At 37.7% G+C, this 19,926-nt stretch overlaps 1 pseudogene; it reads right to left on the minus strand.

Annotated features, from left to right (window-relative positions):
- Window positions 1–10,853: 10,853 nt before the first annotated feature.
- LOC149026488 (putative 2' cyclic ADP-D-ribose synthase BdTIR pseudogene) lies at window positions 10,854–11,278 on the minus strand (annotated as a pseudogene).
- Between the last annotated feature and the right edge of the window lie 8,648 nt (window positions 11,279–19,926).

The raw sequence follows: 19,926 nt of genomic DNA on the forward strand, positions 1-19,926 counted from the left end.
GGACAGGGGACTTTGGGATTTGGAAAAGAAAGGTCAGAGCTTTAATGGCTCAACAGAAACTCCTAAGATCCATAGATGACCCAGTTGTTTTCTTTGAAAGCATTGATCCAGTCTTGAGGATTGAAGTGATGGAGAATGCAATTGGTTGCATGCTCTGGAACATCACTGATGGTGTTATCCGGTGTTTGGATGATGATGACAATACCCCTATTAAGGTTTGGAATAAGCTTGAACAAATCTACCAGAAAAAGAATCTAGGTAATAAGATTTATCTGAAAGAAAATTTGTATGGGTTTAAGATGGACCCTACAATCAGCCTTGATAAGAACCTAGATGTGTTTAAGAAGTTGATTCAAGACTTAGCCAGTATTGGGGAAAAGACCAAATTGGAAAACCAAGACCTGTCTATCATCCTATTGAATTCCGTTCATAATGACTATCTTGTTGTTAAGAATTCAATTAAGTATGCTTGTCAAAACATTTCCCTAGAACAATTGATTGATGCTCTAAAGAATAGGGAATCAGAGTTGTTGACTTTTGGAAATACTTCAGGGAGTGGGGATAATTTGTTTGTTAAGGGCAAGGGCTCTTACAAACATAGGAAGTCCAAAGGGAAGGGTAAAGTGTTTGACAATCATGAAAATAACAACAAGAATAATAATGGGAATAACAAGTCTGATGCAAGCACCAAGAGATGCTTTTATTGTAAGAAGGTGGGACATTTTAAGAAAGATTGTTTTGCATATAAGAGGAAACTGCAAAAAGGTGAGACATCTAACAATAATGTGCCTAATTCTGGTGAATTAAATATGTTTGAGGTCCTTTGATGACCTAGGTGCTTTTTGTTGTAGTACTTTGTTTTAAGACCTGGTTATTTGGGTTTCCATTGGATGCATACTTTGGTTTATCCTATTTTGTTCCTTTGTTAAAGGGAGGTGGTCTATTTATCTTTAAGGTGATATGCTTGTGTAAGGAAGTTGTTTATTTTATAAATCTGAGACAACATGTTTTGTGCCAGGCTTTCTATTAAAATTGGTTAAGATATGCCTTATTGTGTGAGAATTCTTGACCAATTATGATAGTGTTGGCATGTTAAGTATTTGTTGTTGTTTTGTACTCTCATGGATGCTTTTATTTGCATTGGTATAAATGTCTGACTGAGTTTTGTAATGCTAGAGTGGTAATAGGTGGTGTTGAGACTGTTTGGTACAGTTGGTTACACATGAGGAAATTCCTATTTCACTTGGTATAGCATTAGGTGTATCCCCGGTGTTTGGAGAGGTATAGTCTCCATGTTCAGCATGAGTGCTGGTTTTGGCACAGGTGTTGTCAAGTGTTTGGAGAGGTTTGGTCTCCAGGGGGAGATGTTTGTTCTCCAGTTCAGCATTGGTGCTGGTCTTGACATAGGTATTGTCAAGAGTGTGTGTCCTCACATGTTGTTGGGGTTCACTTCAGGGGATATGGTCTGTCAGCTTGTATGGTTTTGAGTGAGAGTAGTTATTGTTAGATTTATGGAGTTGTCTGGTAAGATGACTTGCACCAGTTTTATTGGTTATGTTATGTCTTGTTTGCAGTCAGATTTTTATGTGGTCATTGAGTTTGGTCTTGTAGGTCAGAGTTGTTAAGTCTTATTGATTTTACTTCTTTTATCTCTGGTTTGGTTTCTACTCTAGGTGACCTGGATTTGTCTAGTTGTTGACTTGTGCTCGTCACTTGTAGTGAGTGGGTGAAGAGATCCTAGTTTGAGTAGTGGTAGTAGACCAGTGATGGATTAGAAGTATTATTGCCTATTGGGTTTGTTTGGATTATTTTCGTCTTGTTGGTTAAATGTAAGACTATAAGAGTGTTTGCGATCCTGAGTTACTCTCTTTATTATTTTAATGGGTAATTGGATACTTGTTGTCTTTCTTTACTTTAATGTAGAAAAAAGAATGATTTGCAACTTCTTTAGGCATTTTAACAACTGATTTTGAAAATATGACTTGTTAATGAATCCTGTTGTGATTTCATTTGAATAGCATTCGCATTGATATATAAGACTTGATGTTTGAGTTTTTGCATTTTTAGGTTGATAGTTGCCTCTAGTTTCTCATTTCATTTTCTGTGTCCTATATCTGCCTTTATGTGGTTTACATATTGATTGCATGATTGTATTCCTTGGGGAAGTTTTTTTTAAATCAGAATTTGAAATGAAAGTATTTGGATCTGTTAGGAATTTTCCTAAGTTTTGGGATCTACTGGTTGAGGGGGGAGAGTTTATGTTTACTTGTCATGTTTTATATATTTGAATTGTTCAATCTCTCTTCTCTAGTTGGTTAATTTCTCTTATGTATCATGTGATATGTTTTAGACTTGACTTGGCTTATATTTTAAGCATTTGTGTATATTCATGGGCTGTGTTGGCATTGACAATTATGTCAGGATCCATGTTGTTCATCTGTTGATGTTTGTGAAGTTCTGTTAATCTAGGTTGGTTTTGGATATCACCATGGATTTCTTGAAGTTTATACTAGTCTCTTGTTTAAAGTCTTACTTGTTTAAATTATATATTTATTATGCTTTGGTTGGCATGAGTAAGTCTATGTGGTGGGTTATTACCTTTTGTGGAGATTGTATACTTTGTTTTTCATTTATCTATGGTGTGGTGATGTCCAGGTATGTCTTTTGTTTGTTTATATGGTTTGCATATATTGCAGTTTTAGGGGAGATGCTGCCCAAATTTTTTATGACTCTTGTTCTGTTTGTCTCTGTTATGAGATATATGCCTAGTGTGTGCATGTGTACTCTCCATGTTGATTTGGTTGAGTTGTGAATCATGAGTTATTGATTAGGGTTTCTCTACGTGGTGCAGTTTGTTGCATGGTGTATCTGCAGTGAGTCCTTTAGTGTTGCATAGTTAGTGCATGTCTAGGTATTTTGCATATTTGTTATTCGCTTTGTACTGTGGTCTCTTTGTTCTTTGTGTGCAGGTACACTTGGACGATGACGGTTGAAGCCCGGTCTACTATAGTTTAGAAATTACAGATTAAGGGGGAGATTGTTAGGGTAAAGATTGTTAGGGTAATCTGGGTATTTCCTTTCCTATGTTGGTTTGTTATTGAACCAGTTGGTTCATTTGTTGTATAAGACATAGTTGGCCGGTTCACTTTCATTCGTATGCAAAGCAAACGAATTGGGGGTTTCTGGAATTTGGGAAATCAGATTGAGCTCTGGCAATTCTGGCTATGGCATCGTTTTACCTTGTTCTTCATCTTTGATCCTTGCTCTTGTATGGTCCTAGTATCATCTGAAGAGAAGATGCTCAGTAGAAGGAAAGGAACACTCGATGGCTTTCTTGTGGCATTTCGGTGAAGGCTTGGCTATGTTTCTGGCTGTGTGAATTATCTTCTGTGGTATGTTCTTTGGAGTTATTCTAAAGGGCTTTTGTTCCTCAGATAAAGAGGGATACTCGATGATGACTTGAGCAAATTTGGTTGCCATATACGGTGACATCAGTACCTTATCTCTTTCCCCGTTTTCTGTAATTTTTGATTGATTATAGTGGACCGGACTCCAGTCTTGAGTCCCGAAGATGTAGGTTCGAAAGAACCGAACTCCGTAATCAAATGCTTGTCTCTCTTGTCTTCTTGCTTCCAATTTTGTGGTAAATCTCACATGACCGAATGGGTAGGCTAGGTTAGGGTTTATCGATTGTGTTTCCTTTTATTGTTTCAATTTGATTAATCGTATAGGTTAATTACCAAATGCAATCATAAATTAGACCTGGGAATATCAAGTTCCCAACCAATGAAAGTATCAATTACATTATTTCGGATAGTTCTATAACTGAGGTTCTATAACCTGGTTGAAGGATTGGCATTCTCATATTCCATTTTGCTCGAACTGAGGTTAAAATGCTTGCTAAGAAATTCATTAAACCAAATCTTACTTCTCCAAATTGACCCCAAAAAAGAGAACTAAACATGAAAACAAGAAAATTATTACCCGAATGCATGACAGGGTGTATTGAAAATCACTTTCTTAAAGAGGAAATCAACAATTAACATTTGTAGTTGTTGGTCATGAGAATATCTGGTTGGACCTAATTCTGAACTAGCAAAGAACAGACGAGGACATATCTGGAGTTTGGGCTGCCCAAACAAAACCTCTTAGTAGAGAATAAAATTCGCAATATGTTAAGAAACTGAAAATTGAGATTGTGAAGCTGCTGGAAATTAAGGACAAACAGGAAACAAGGATATTGTGATTGAACGGTAAGGCTAAGCCTTAGGTTTATAGTCATGAGCTAATAAACAGAGCAAGAATAGTAAAAAAAAATTAAAAAAAAAAAAAAAAAAAAAAAAAAAAAAAAAATTTTAAAAAAAAAAAAAAAAAAAAAAAAAAAAAAAAAAAAAAAAAAAAAAAAAAAAAAAAAAAAAAAAAAAAAAAAAAAAAAAAAAAAAAAAAAAAAAAAAAAAAAAAAAAAAAAAAAAAAAGAAAAAATAAAAAAAATTTTAAAAAAAAAAAATTTAAAAAAAAAAAAAGATGAGCAAACAAAATGAAATTGTGATGGAACTAACTGATTATCATTTAGTAGAAGATGTATTTATACAAGATGTAAACTCTAGATCTAAGTTAGTTACAGAGTATTCGTGAACCATAAATTCTGTCAAGTAATAGCTGTAGAAGAAGAACATCTGGTAGAGACAGCTGTCTTAGAAGTATTGTTACAGTGTATTGGTAACATAGGAGTACTCTCTACAACACACCCCCGCAAACTCAGCGCCGGGGACCAGAGACTGAGGTTGGAGCAAAGAGTAGCAAAGCGGCGATGAGAAAGTCCCTTTGTAAAAATATCAGCAATCTGATCAACAGTTGAAACATACCGAACAGCAAGTTGTTTAGAAGCAACAAGAGATCGAACAAAGTGGTAATCGATTTCAATATGTTTTGTGCGGGCATGAAACAAAGGATTCGCTGTAAGGTAAGTCGCACCAATATTATCACACCAAATAACAGGTGTAGAAGCAAGGGATTGACCCATCTCATGAAGTAAACTGCATAACCAAACCATTTCAGCAGCAGTAGAAGCAACAGCTCTGTATTCAGCTTCAGTCGAAGACCTACTGACAGTGCGCTGTTTATGGGAAGACCAGGAAATCAGATGCTTGCCAAGATAAACACAATAACCAGTGGTTGATTTACGATCCACCGGACAACCAGCCCAGTCAGCGTCAGAGTAGGCAAGCAGAGAAACAGAATTCTGTGGAGCAAACATGAGACCAGTGCCAAAAGAGCCATTAAGATAACGGAGAATACATTTGACGGCAACCCAGTGGAGATGTGTCGGCTGGTGCATGAATTGAGCAACACGATTAACAGCATGATTAATATCAGGGCGTGTAAGAGAAAGATATTGCAAAGCCCCAACCACTCGACGAAACTCAGTAAAATCAGTAAAAGAGTCACCCTCAGTGGTTAACGAAGAATTGGCAGCAAGAGGAGTTTGCACAGGTTTGACATCAGTCATATGAACACTAGCAAGAAGCTCCCGGGTATATTTGTTCTGAGTAACAAAAAGACCATAAGAGGAACGAGTTACCTCCAGACCCAAAAAGTAATATAAATCACCCAAGGCTTTAACAGGGAACGCAACCGACAGAGAGCGAACCAGAAGATTTATAGCAGTTGAGCTGTTTCCCGTTAATAGCAGATCATCCACATAGATCAGAAGAAACAAAATCACAGAGTCTTTGCGATAGATGAACATAGACGAGTCAGCCCGAGAAGCAGAGAATCCATAACTCAACAGAAAACCACTTAAACGATTAAACCATTCCCGTGGCGCCTGCCGTAATCCATAAAGAGACTTATGGAGACAACAAACAAAATCAGGTTTTGCTGGATCCTCAAAACCGGGAGGTTGACGCATATAGACAACCTCAGATAAATTGCCATGGAGAAAAGCATTTTGAATATCATATTGAAGTAATGGCCACTGATGAGTAACAGCCAAAGACAAAACCAAACGAATTGTTGTGGAACGCACCACAGGGCTGAAAGTCTCTGTAAAATCAATCCCAGGACGTTGAGTAAAACCCTTCGCCACCAGCCTTGCTTTATGGCGTTCAACAGTACCATCAGACTTGCGTTTGAGGCGAAAAATCCATTTACAATCAACTAGATTCTGATCAAGGGCAGGAGGAATAAGATCCCAGGTACCATTGCGTAGCAACGCATCAAACTCAGCTTGCATCGCAGAACGCCAAGCAGGGGATTTCATAGCAGTGGTATAACAAGTTGGTTCAATGTCATCCAAGGAAGAAGATGGTGATGTGGCCAAAAGAGAGAGACGTTGAACTGGACGAAGAGAACCAGTTTGGCGACGCGTAACCATTGGATGAACTGAAACTGTAGGCAAAGATGGTGAAAGAGGCATGATTGAATCCACTAGACCAGGAGAAGAAGGGGCTACTGGTAAAGGAGAGATTGGTGAAGAGTCAGAAGCATGTGAACAAGGCAAAACAGAAAGAGGAGAAGCATGGGCTGAGGGATGGAATGGGGAATGAATGGGAACATTAGCCATAGGTAATGCGCTGGGATGTGCTGAAGCAGGAGCCGTATTAGAAGAAGAGGAAGGAAGAATAATAGCAGGCGTAGTGGAGAGCCAGGAGTCAAACAAAGAAGGTGGAGACAGTGAAGCCGGATTGACAATAGGGGTAGATGATAGTAAAGGAAATGAATGCTCATCAAAAACAACATGACGTGAAACATACAACCGATTAGTAGCAAGATCAAGACAATGATACCCTCGGTGAGTAAGAGAATAACCAAGAAATAAACATGGTGTGCTACGAGGTTTAAGCTTGTGACGAGCATACGGACGGAGCCAGGGCCAACAAACACAACCAAAAACTTTTAACCAAGAATAGTCAGGAGGAGTGTGAAAAAGAGTTTCAAGAGGGGACAACGAAGAAGTAGTAGAAGGCAAACGATTAAAGAGATAGACAGCCGTCAGAAAAGCATAAGACCAATAAGCAAGAGGAACATTAGCATGAAAAAGAAGAGTAAGGCCCGACTCAACCACATGACGGTGCTTGCGTTCAGCAGCACCGTTTTGAGCCTGAGTATGTGGACATGAGATACGTCGAGAAATACCAGAGGCTTGTAACAAGGGATCTAAAGCCAAAAATTCCCTACCCCCATTAGTTTGCAAACTCTTTATAGAAGTAGAAAAATAGTTCTCAACCATAAGTTTGAATTTAGAAAAGATAGAGAAAACATCAGATTTATTGATCATTGGAAACAACCAGGTGTAACGACTGTAATCATCAACAAACAAAATATAGTAACGATATTTGTCCACAGAGACTATAGGAGCAGGGCCCCATACATCACAATGAAGCAATTGAAGGGGATGGGAACTAACAGTAGAAGAAATAGAGAAAGGCAGCCTGTGACTTTTAGCACATGCACAGGAGTTACAAGTAGAAGTAGCAGAAGAGAAGGTAGGTAAATTCTGAGAAGAAATCACACGACGAACAAGCTTATTCGATGGATGACCAAGACGAGAGTGCCAATCAGCCAATGAAGCACGAACAGCAGTCATAGAACAGAAAGAAGAAACGACTTGAAACGGCAACTCATAAAGACCATCTTTACTCGGGCCTTGATAGAATATCTGATGTGTCTGTTTGTCCTTGAGCAAAAAGAAAGTAGGGTGAAACTCAAAGTATACAGCATTGTCAGAAGCAAAGCGATTGATAGACAAAAGATTACAATGAATTTGTGGAACAAACAGAGTATTCGAAAGAATAAAAGTACGAGAAGCAAGAGATACAGAACAAGATCCAACACGATCAATGGAAAGCGAAGTACCATTACCTACTACAATACGATCAGGCCCAGAGTAGGGGGTGGAGATAGCCAGATTGCTAACATCTGCAGTACAGTGATTATTAGAACCAGAATCTAAAAGCCAAACAGAGGAAGAAGAAGAAGAGGTTAATGCAGAGTAAGAAACAAAACCAAGAAAAGCATGGTTGAAGCGTTGAGGGCAATGAGAGGAGCGATGACCAGGCTGATCACAAAGCTGACAGACAAGAGAAACGCTTGAGGGACAAGAAGCAGGCACAGGTGTTGGAAGAAGAGGAGCAGAGGAACGACGACCACCAGAGAAATGTGGAGAGCCCCGACCAGAAGAATTGTATCTAGAAGAATTAGCATTCTGATCTGCATAACTACGGCCAGAATAGTTACGGCCAGAATATCCTCTTAGAAAACCACCAGAAAAACCACGGCGATAACCACGAGTTCCAGTAGAAGAGACAGTAGCAGCAATATGTGCCGTAAGAACAGAGGGACTGCCGGAATCAACAGAACGCAGAAAACATTCATGACTAACAAGCAGGCTAGTTAACTCAACAAAATTCACTGGAGGTTGACGCAGGCGGATCGGAGTGGCAAAATCTCTGTAGTCACTACCAAGACCACGAAGAACAGCTAGAACCAAATCTTCATCAGTAACTGGTTCAGCAATAGCAGCCAAGGCATCAGCAATCGACTGAGCATGTTGAAGAAACTCAGCAATAGATTCAGATCCACGTTGCAATCGAAACAACTGATCTTTAAGATCCATTACACGAGTACGAGTAGAAGGAGCATAAATGCGAGCCAGTTTATCCCAAGCATCGCGAGCAGTAGCCGCTTGAACAACATGAGCAACAGCAGTTTCAGACAATGAAGAGATGAGCCAACTCAGAATAATTTGATCTTGACGATCCCAACGCACAGTAGCAGAATCTTCAGACAAAGATTCACAAGAAGACGCACCAGAAGGCACATCAGAAGAGGAAATCGGACGAGGAAATGTACCATCAATGTAACCGTAAAGAGCATAACCTCGAAGTAACGGCACAAATTGAGCCTTCCAGAGTGGATAATTGGAAGGACCAAGCTTCAGAGGAAGCAAAGAAACTACATTCGGTGAGATCAGAGCAGAAGATTGCAGCGAAGAAGAAGAAGACGAAGTCATCAGGATCAAGAAAATCCTAAGCTCGCAGGAGCAAGAAAAGCAACTGATACCATGTGATGGAACTAACTGATTATCATTTAGTAGAAGATGTATTTATACAAGATGTAAACTCTAGATCTAAGTTAGTTACAGAGTATTCGTGAACCATAAATTCTGTCAAGTAATAGCTGTAGAAGAAGAACATCTGGTAGAGACAGCTGTCTTAGAAGTATTGTTACAGTGTATTGGTAACATAGGAGTACTTCCAAAAAAAAAAAAAAAAATAAAAACAACACCCCCCCGGGGGGGGGGTTAAAAAACAAAACAAAGAGACATATGATCTGAATTAGAAGCAAATTAAGAACCACTTGTGTATTTGGGGCAAATCTAAACATAAAAAATGACGAAGTCAAATGTAATATTGTCACAATATGTTGGCGAGGAATGGAACAACAAGGCTTCAAAACCCAATAATGTAAATACAATACAGCCTCAGACACGCCTGGGAGTCTTGTGTGCATTATAAACACCTTGCTCTTAATCCTATGCTATTCTAACCCAGGCAGCTAAACTTGTAGGCAGAGAGAGAGAGAATTGTGGTGGCAGAAGCTTAATATAATAATCTAATGGCATTAAACTAAGGCATATTTCAATGGGTATGTAGTACAGAACTACCTGTTCACTCGATTCACCAACATAATTTCATGTTTGAGGAGAAATTGCAGCTTCTACCAAGATCTCAAGCTCTTAATAAGTCTGCTCGTGCTTTCCCATTAAACGGTGGAAAAAATGAAAGAACCCAAGAACAAGCAAACATTGAGAGATAAAGTAGCTTTCAATCCACAGAAGAAAACCTTGTTGTGTTCTAGTTTCTGCAAATGTGGGAGAGTTCTAGATTGGGTATGGAAAAACTTGTTGGCATAGGCAAACAGAACCACAGAAGAAAAACTTGTGTTCTTGTTCTAGTTTTAGTTCGCCCTCTCTCTCTCCCTCTCCTCACTCAACAGTCAGAGAAGCTCAAAAGAGAGTGAGAAGTGAGAAAAGAGGGTTGTTAAGCAAGAGTCATTCTTGCGTTAGGATGTGAGGGCTTGAGAATGAGAAAGGAGGGAAAAAGTATGATTTTTATACAAGAATGTATATTACCTATTTTCCCGATCATAACTTTAAAATTTCAAGCAAAACATATGCATAAATGAGGAGAATTTCATTCTCACCCATAATCCATAATAGACAAAAAGTCTATTATAGATTTTGGAAATTTTTATATATATATTTTTTTTGGTATAAAGGCGCTTTTTATATTATTTTAAATAAAAATAAAACTGATTATAGATACCAAACAATTTAAAATAATGAAAAATTCTCCTAAATCAAAGCAACAATTTTATCAATATTTCTACTATTCCCATTACTTCTTCGGAATTTGCTTGGTCCAAGCAGCGAATGGTAAAGATGGAAAGTTGGGTCTTTGATTAAATCCTCATTGTAGATTTTGCACATGAAAAACGAATTCTATGTGGGAACAGACTCAGTTCGGTTCACACAGTTAACAATGAACCATTAAACCAAAATCTATTTGAAAAAAGAAAAGAAAAAAAGAGTCGTCTTCTTCCTTTTGGTCGTTCTTACTCATTGTTGTTTAACCTACAAAGTCGAATGAAACCTGCAGAATAAAATGAAAATCCAACTCATCAAATACCTGATTGTACTTGGGTCTGTTATCTCTGAAGAGAAAGGGTGGCAAACACCATACTGCCTAATCCCACATCAATGTAAATATCCATTTAAATTAACATAATAGCCGATGCGGCGGATAATAATCTATTTCTTCGATCCACCGATCCCCGTCAAATCATGGCCATCATGCTGTTAAAACTCTTTTTATCTTAGCTGTCCAATCCCTGAAAGATGCATGTAGCAGGAGCCAGTAAATAAGAAATGTCTAAAAGATCAATGAATCAGACTATTAGAAGTTTCCAACACTTTAGGAGAAAAAAAGGAGAAAAAGAAAATAGCTTACTGATCTTTAGAATTGAACTCGATGCCCGCCGTTTTCTGGATGAACTGAAGGGCGCAACTAAACCTATCCATCTGCTCGTCTGAGAAACTTCCATCACTCTTTACAGTCAGATCAGAAACTTTGGTGTCAAAGAAGATGGGTATCACTTTCTTGTTATATTCCATCATCATAGCCAACTCATTGAGACAATTTTTAGAAGTGCAATAACCTGGAGAGATGATCACCACCTCAACCTTACATTCACTTATAGCAGTTTCAATGGCCATCTCAATTTTTTCTCCGGACATGATACTCTTCTCGTCCAAAAAGGGATTGAGTGCTAGATGGGTGAGAAGAAAGTGAAGAGAATAAGCGATCGATGTTGCGCTTCGTGTTTGGCCCACGATGGTTTATGAATACATGAAAGGGACGAGAGACCTTGTAATCATCTATCAGACTAAAGGATGAGCTCAATGTTTGCCATCTGGTGTTGTATGAGGAAATTGTTTAGTGCCTAGTGAAATTGAAAATCTCATCCAAACTAATATATTGTGCATGCTAATTTTGTGCTAGTCCAGGGGTACAAAGCTACTTCTTTCAAAGTAAGGCTAAGCTATAGTTTCTATACGAACCTGAAATCTGTGGTCTCTCTGTATGTCGTCTGGGACCTCATCTTTAAATTTCTTAAATCAATTAAAAAGGTTTTAGCAATTAACCGTAGAAATTCCACCCATTCGTGCCTGCAGTATAATTCAAACAAGAACGAAAAGAAATAAGTTGATTTGAAAAAGAGAAAATTCGTAAGAACTGGACGTGATGATGGAGTGAGACATTTAGCATGCATGTGAAGTTAAAAAATGAAAGTTAGAATTGGAAAAAGGGCTAGGTACGTTAGTGTTAATTATTGCATTCTTTCTATTGATTCACACCAAAAACCTTTACCGGTAAACAGAGAATTATAAATGCGTCATAGCTAAAACATTGATGAACAAAGGAAGTCTTTTTATAATAGTAGTCCACTCCCTGAAAGATGCATGTACGAGCCAGTAAATAAGAAATGTTTAAAAGATCAAGAAATCAGAATATTACAAGTTTTTAATATTTTAGAAGAAAAAAGAAAAGGAAAATTGCTTACTTTTTAGAATTGAACTCGATGCCTGTCTTATTCTTGATGAACTTAAGAGTGCAACTAAACCTACCCATCTGCTCGTCTGAGAAACTTTCATCGCTCCTAACTGTCAGATCAGAAACTATGGTGTCGATGGGTATCACTTCCTTGTTATATTCCATTATCATAGCTAACTCATCGAGACAATATTTACAAGTGCAATAATCTGGAGAGATGATCGCCAACCTAACCTTACATTCCCGTATGGCAGCTTCAATGACCATATCAACTTTTTCTCCAAGCATTATATTCATCTCGTCCAAAAAGGGATTGACTCCTCCATGGGTGAGAACCAAGTGAATCCCTTTTTCTCCAAGCATTTTATTCAGTAACATACCCCTGTGTTTTGTTGACAGTTCCAGGCGTGACTGCTTGGAAGGTTTAATATAGAGTTTCAGAGTTTTGGGTTAAAAAAACCAAGGGGCCTAGAGCAGAGGTCTCATGTGCCTCAAACTGAGATGCAAAAAGTCTACCTGCAACAAAAAACAAAAACAGAAAAAAGAACCGCAAAGAGTGTTCTTTTAAAGTAAATTTCAGTTCTAGTTATACTTTTCCTTCATTTTGTTGTAAGGTTTTGTTTTCCTTTATTACTCAAGAAGACAGTCTTTTGGTTTTCACTCTTTTTGAATTGGGACATTTTTATTTGGAATCTTTTAATTAGGATTGAATGATGATTAATTACTTAAAAATTTATTTGTTTTCAAAATAAATTATTCAATAATCTTAGGAAAAATTTGAGGGACACAGCAAAATGTATGGGTAAAAGTATACACTCCTAGAATTTTGTCAAATTGGCATAGACACTCCAAAATAATGCTAAATTGACATAGACACCCTAAAATGTTACTTGAAATTGCATTGTGATACATTCCTTTAATATTTTCCGTCAAGTCATGGTTAAATAGTTTTGTGATTCCTATGCTACACCTATGTTGTTGTCAATTTACCATTGAAGCATAATAAAATAAGAAACATAAAAATAAAAAGAGATCTTGCCGTGAAGGAGGAGGAAATTAAGAAAAAGACAATGTTTAGAGAGAGCAAAATGATGATTTCACAATAAGCTCCCCCCCCTCTTTTTTTTGATGTTTTCTATTTTTATTGAGTTACAATTGTAAATTCACAATACCATACCACTAGTTTAGGATTTACAAAATTATTTAATCATGACTTAATGAAAAATCAGACATAATCATGCTTCTAGAGTTTTGACTTTGATAATTATTTACCATCTTCACCTACAATCTAGAAAGAATGAATTTGTAATGGAAATAAGAGAAGAGAGAATAAACAAATGTTTAGAAAGTAAACGACAATACCATTATTCCTTTCAATGGCTTTGCTAATTATAGAAACAAAAATGATGATCGGATCAACTGCAGCCAAAATTCCAATGATAATTGCAAGATGCTTTGAAATTTCATCTCCTTGAGAAGAACCTGTGGTTCACAATAAGAAAAAATATATAAAGAATATAGGATAATTATTCTATCTATCTGCCTTTTCCTTATGAGTAGAAATAAATGCAAATTTTGTCTTCATATTAGGTTTGACTACTAACATCCCACAGTTTATCTCATCAATCATGTTTTCCTTTGCTTTCCACTCAAACACCACATAAATAAGATGATGTTGTCATTTTAAGGTCTTTTGTTAAATGAACTTTGCTTTATTCTTCAAAAATATTATTTCAAACTATTTAGGAACAATTTCGTTTTTCCTTCAACCATCACATCTTTATCAAACATTGGATTCCCTATTCTACCACAATTGAATTGATCAGTTTGAAACTTCTCTCTTTATTTTTTTATTTTGGGTAATGGAAGCTTCCTCTTGTTTCTCCATTGAAGTCCTCACCCTTCATGCCCACGAGAGAGGCTCATTACAAGGTAAAATCAAATGCCCAACACTTATATGGCCGTAGGCTATTTCTAGGAAAAGAGACCTGTTTCAGTGGTGATGAATCTGCATCATGGTTCTATGTGTTGGCATCATATATATCACATACTAGTTTTGCATGTGACCAATACTGTACATGGTAGGTACGATAGGTAAGCTGCTTAGAAAATTCAGTTTAGACAGTTTTTTTTTTTTTTTTTTTTGGTAAACAGTTTAGACAGTTTTAGGGATACTTATGTTATTGGCATCATACAGGTTTTACAATAGACCCATGCCCAATCTACCACCATGAACTAGAACCATAACAGTAGCACTTTTCCTCTCTCTTCTTTTCTTCATGTTCCAGCTTTTTGGGTTAGGGCTGCATTATGTGACGCACCATTGACCATATCCAAGCTAATGAAAATTTGCTACACAATCAGACCAGGCTAGTCCTTACAGAAGTTGAATCCTACAACTACATTAAGCTGCTCCAGAGCTTGTTCTTATGGTTACACAGGGACTTGTGATCTACATCAGTTTTCTCCAACTTGACAGAGGTGTAGTTCATGAGTCCATTGGAGTTATCAAATCATAATCGCATAATGAATCTTCAATTGAAGGAGAAACCTTATCCATAAAATAAAGGCGTCAAAAAATACATCCAGTAAAGCATGGACATTGCTTCTTTATTAATTAGCTACTACCAAGACATAACAAGCTATCAGATTAACCAAAATCTAAAAGTAACAGAATACCTTTACCTCCTTTTGATATTATTGCATGTGAGTCTCCTACATTTGCTACATATAGATGGTTACCAACCAAAACTGTGGTTGAGGCCGTAGAACCATCATCATGGACATCCTTTGCCTTCTTTCTTCTTCTCTGCCTTGTGAAATGTAAGAACAGAGAGAGTATGAGAGAGAAGGACAAGATAAGATACTATTTTCCATCAGTTTTTATTTGTTCCAAGGCAATGTATATATCTTCTACTAATTCCGATCGTGCAGCTTCCAGCACCAAATCAGTGGCTGGAATGGATAAACTGAATATGCATAAAGATGTAGAACAAGCAGAAAATGCACTACATATAGAATTGAAAATCTAGAACGCAATCCATGGCCAATTTAGTATCTGTCATAAATTTTGGATGCTTCAGGAGATTCTCAAATATGTGTTCCTTCAAATATTCAGCCGCACGAGAACCACCGTGACCTATCAAGATAACACATTATGATCATAAAAATCCAAAATCCTGTACTTTAAGGAAAAGAGATCATTAATTATAAGAAAGAATCAAGAATAGTCAAGATCCCATTGGGATTGGCCTTGGCTAATCTGAGCTCAGCTAGAATCAGCTGATCCAAGCTAAACTAGTCAAGTATCAGCCAATCCAGATTGCTCAATAACAAAGTGATCTCTCAAATCCTTGATTTTAAGTCCTAAAATAAGATGTGGTAGTCATTAAATCAGAATATCAAGGCATATGATCACATTACCAAAAATCAAACAAATTTTTTCAATGATCCACTAACAGTAACATTTACCCCATACTGTTTCTTTGTAGGAGCTGGAAGGGTGGGGAGTAACATTGTTGTTCATCAGATTTCTATTCACGTTGAATTTGAAGAGGTAAATCAGATGAATACCCTCTTTAGATAGAATTGATTTCTTAAAGCTTTACGGTGAGACACTAAGACTTGTAACATGGTAACTTTTGAAGCCCTCCATTTAAGGTACATACATTGTAAGTATGTTAGACATTTTAACATCATAGAAGTCCTCCATGCTTGCGCTTTTTCCCCTAAAACTCGAATAGCCACAGCTCAACCTTCCATCTTCACTGAAAACCAGCTAAAATAATTCAATGAGTCAACCTTATTGTTGTCTTACCTTGAAAAGGAATCAAGTAACATCTCATAATATTCATCAATGCTGCGAGAAATTATATCTACACATAGATTGTACAACTATAATGAAATGTGTTATCAACATATTTGTCAACCATTCATGGGCCAAAAAACTGGTTCCTGAACTGGCCTCAAATGTCATGTATAGTTCAGACACTTCTCAGCCTTAAGGCTCAAATGAAGTCTCACCTATTGAGAAGTTACAGGAGGATTAAGCTTCCCCTTAACATGGGACTTGGCAGAAAGCTCCACATGGTGGGTTCGCATTGAATGTACCTAGAATACCCGTTATCCCCTGCGGATAGTAGAAGCTTCGCACACTCCAAGCCTTCCTCGAGCCCTAAGTCAGCGGCTTGATTGACCTTTCTTTATGAGCTTCAGTCACATCAGTAGAAGGATATGCCAGATCTGCGTTCTGCTAACAGGACATTTCGACGGCTAAGACAATCTAGCTGACCACATCTAAAAGCCCTCATATTCAGAAGACCATCTCCATCGTTCCAATCAGGGGACGAAATCATAGCTGGAAACCACCAAAGGCTAAAGGTTCATTATAAATAGTAGATGATTGCACAGGTAAAGAGGAGGTTCTCCAGCCATTACTTTTCCTCTTAAAGTTCACCAAGAACATTCTCTCCATGAATCTCTTGCATACTCCTTGAGCATTTATTCTTCTAGGAGTGATTCACAGTTTCTTCTTCAAGGACTGACTTAATCATTGGAGGTGGCTCCCCGTCCTTAGAGACGGCCCAATCTCACCTCTTTTTTAATCACAGGTGCATGGCTTGGATTAGGAGCGAACCTGTAACAACCCCCGTTTTTCTAACTCGGAATCCGTATTGTAGGTCCGAGAACCCAAAGGTTTAGTCGGGTTAATTTTGTGGAGTGTCCAGATAGGAGTCCATGATCCATATCTAGAACCCATGGATCTGGATTCTCTTGTTGATCAACAATCTGCCTTACTGGGAAGTTGGATCTCCGGTAGAAGGCATGTGGTGTTTGGAGATGTCCGGAATGAAGGTAAGACATCCCCCATGTGTTGTTTAGGGCTAGAATGTGTTTGTGTTTCAACCCCCTGAGCAAAGCACCCTTGTATAGCAATATACTTGGGGGCGGTTGCTAGTGGCGGTTGATTAAACCAAGCGACCGCCCGGTTCTGCTTACGGGAAAATGCCCTATTTTGCCCCTTGTTCGTTATAAATAGCATCCCTCGCCCTATTAACGCATTATTATGTTCGGGATTGCTATTTTGGGCGATTAGGCGGCAATGGAAACGTGCTAGAAGGTGGGCAAAGTGCTGTTAATGATATGGAACCTTTTCTCTTCTATTCTTGGTAATTCTGGTTAAGGTAATGAATCTCCATCTGCCATTCTCTTCTTTTTAACCTCTGATTGATATGAACCCATCCCCATTTTGTTAGTGGTTACCCAATTGATTAGTTGTATCTCCCTTTTCAATGTTCTTGATGAGATCCTGTCCATAAACGAATCCCCGCATTTGTTTAATGGATGGATCCCATCAAGGGAAATGATTTGAGTAATAAATCTTTGTTAATTTTAGGGTTTCTTGTTACCCCCTTGTTCTAGACCTATTAAGCTTGAAATTCGGACTAAGATCATTCCAAAATGGATTGAAATTGGATGATAAAAAGTCTGATTTTCAGAGTTGGAAATTATCTGAAACAGGGGCGGTCGCTTGTGGAGGTCGCTTAACTTAAGCAACCGCCACAAGCAACCGGCTGGTTTCCAGTGATAGTGTAGGTTTGATTTTGGATTTGTTTTGACTCTTGACTCTTATACATTCTTGTAACCCTATGCCTAGGTGTTCTCTGTTTCAAATAAAAGTCTTATAATAGTTTTTAGATTGAAGTTAGAGGACTTCTACTAAATTACAGGTAAGGACATGCATTCTTATTTATATGCAATTACATACACATGATAATTCAACTGTTCTATTTACTATTCTTTGATCATGTAACTTGCTGTAATTGTATAAAGCATGTGAATCTTATTGTATACTTGCTGTTAGTGGTGTTCTTTGATGTACTTCATCTTTTATGATATTGCACAACTGTTCATGGTATGATAAAGAGTGATGTAGTGTAGTTGTGATGGAGGAGGTATTCCATTGAGATATCTTGGCTGGTGTATATCTTAAAGCATGTCAGCTATTAGAGACTTGCATAGTTAGATCTTAGTAGCATTCATATTTCTGCATATCATCCATATCATTTCATATATACATTCGTGGTGTTGTTCCATTGGCCTAAAATGAAGGTGTTGTCATTGTTGGCAACTTAAGTGGGTTTTGATATGGTACAGCAACACACAAAAAGGTTCCGAGAGAAAGAATCCAATTCAAATAAAGAAAACTCAAGAATCCCGTTTTTGAGGGTCTCTGTCCAGTTTTGATCAACCTCTTCATCGGATGGTCATCCAGTGTCCGATTGAGCCGATTTTTGGAGGAGAGCTTTACAACTTCTTGATCTTCAAATCCAACGGTGGGATTGTTCATTGGAGATCTCTAATTTAGTCCGATTGGTACGTCAAAACACTCCTTGTTTAAGTCAGATAGGAACTCTGAGTTTGATTCAAACTCTGAGTCCAGTTTTGATCAACCTCTTCATCGGATGGTCATCCAGTGTTCGATTGAGCCGATTTTTGGAGGAGAGCTTCAAGACTTCTTGATCTTCAAATCCAACGGTGGGATTGTTCATTGGAGATCTCGAAGTTAGTCCGATTTGTACGTTAAAACACTCCTTGTTTAAGTTAGATAAGAACTCTGAGTTTGATTCAAACTCTGAGTTAAATTAATCTATAAAAGGAGAGCAAACTCCAGCAGAAGAGTAAGGACGTTTTGAGGAGCTTGGGAATAGCGTGGAGGTCGAACCAGAAGACGTTGGTTGGCTTTGGAGATCTGAAGTATGGGAATAAGAAGTCTTTTGTTTTGCTGAACAAGAAAGAAAGTGAAAGAGAAGAAAGAAGAAGCAGCAGAAGAAAAGAAGGAAACATGGTTGTATGGCTTTTTTAAAGAGAGAAAACTGAAAAAGATTGAAAAGAGAAAAAAAAAGAGAGTTGGAGAAAAAAAAAGAAACAAGTATTGTTACCATGCATCTTACACAAGTTGAGGTAACTCGTATTCACAAGTGATTATCTATTATTTTCTAGGTTATGTTTAGTGATGAAGAATCTAGCTCATGAATGTAATTTGGGGAACTTGAATTATTGGTTTACATTGTGACCTAGCAAGTTGGAGCTTGTCTAGGGGGTTGGGGTTGGTGCCCTTGTCTAAATTGCATTTTAGACTAAAGCAGGGATTGGTGTTCTGTGACTGTTTGTTGTAGTCAAAATATCTAAGAGTGTATTGAGTAATATACGAAACCCTAGGTTGGGTATTATTCCGTGGATGTAGGCAATTTGGCCGAACCACGTAAACTCTGGTGCATTGCGTTTTTGTTTATTTTTCTTTGTTGCACATATTGGAGTGCCTTGATTGCAGAGTGGTGGTACACTGTCTGGTAGACCCAGCCACATTGTGGTGAATTTTTGAAGACACTGATTCACCCCCCCTCTCAGTGTCAATCTGGGAATAACACATTCGTGGATTGTATTGACATATATATGAGAATTGTCCTTTCCTTACTGAGTTCGTTAGAACTCACTCCTTTCATTATATATATTATATGAGTTGTACAGATGGTGGCTCAACGTCGGAAGTTGGAGATGATTCATATGAAAGAGCCTTCTCGTATGAAGCTGATGTGAGACAGACAGTGGTACATGGACTTGCAGAGCATGGAGCCTCCTGAAGATGCTTGTGTGCACTTTTAGCAACCCATTGATGGCTGACGGAGGCAGATTCCCAGGATTTTGATGATCGTGTGAAGAAAGATTAGATGACATCTTTACTTGCTAATTTAGAAAACTAGTTTTTAGATTTAGAAAAGAAAACCAAAGAGAAGATTATCAAGTTCAT

Source organism: Hakea prostrata, chromosome 2 (assembly GCF_041222555.1).
Source record: "Hakea prostrata isolate BN-2017 chromosome 2, UWA_Hpros_2, whole genome shotgun sequence".
NCBI lineage: Eukaryota > Viridiplantae > Streptophyta > Magnoliopsida > Proteales > Proteaceae > Hakea > Hakea prostrata.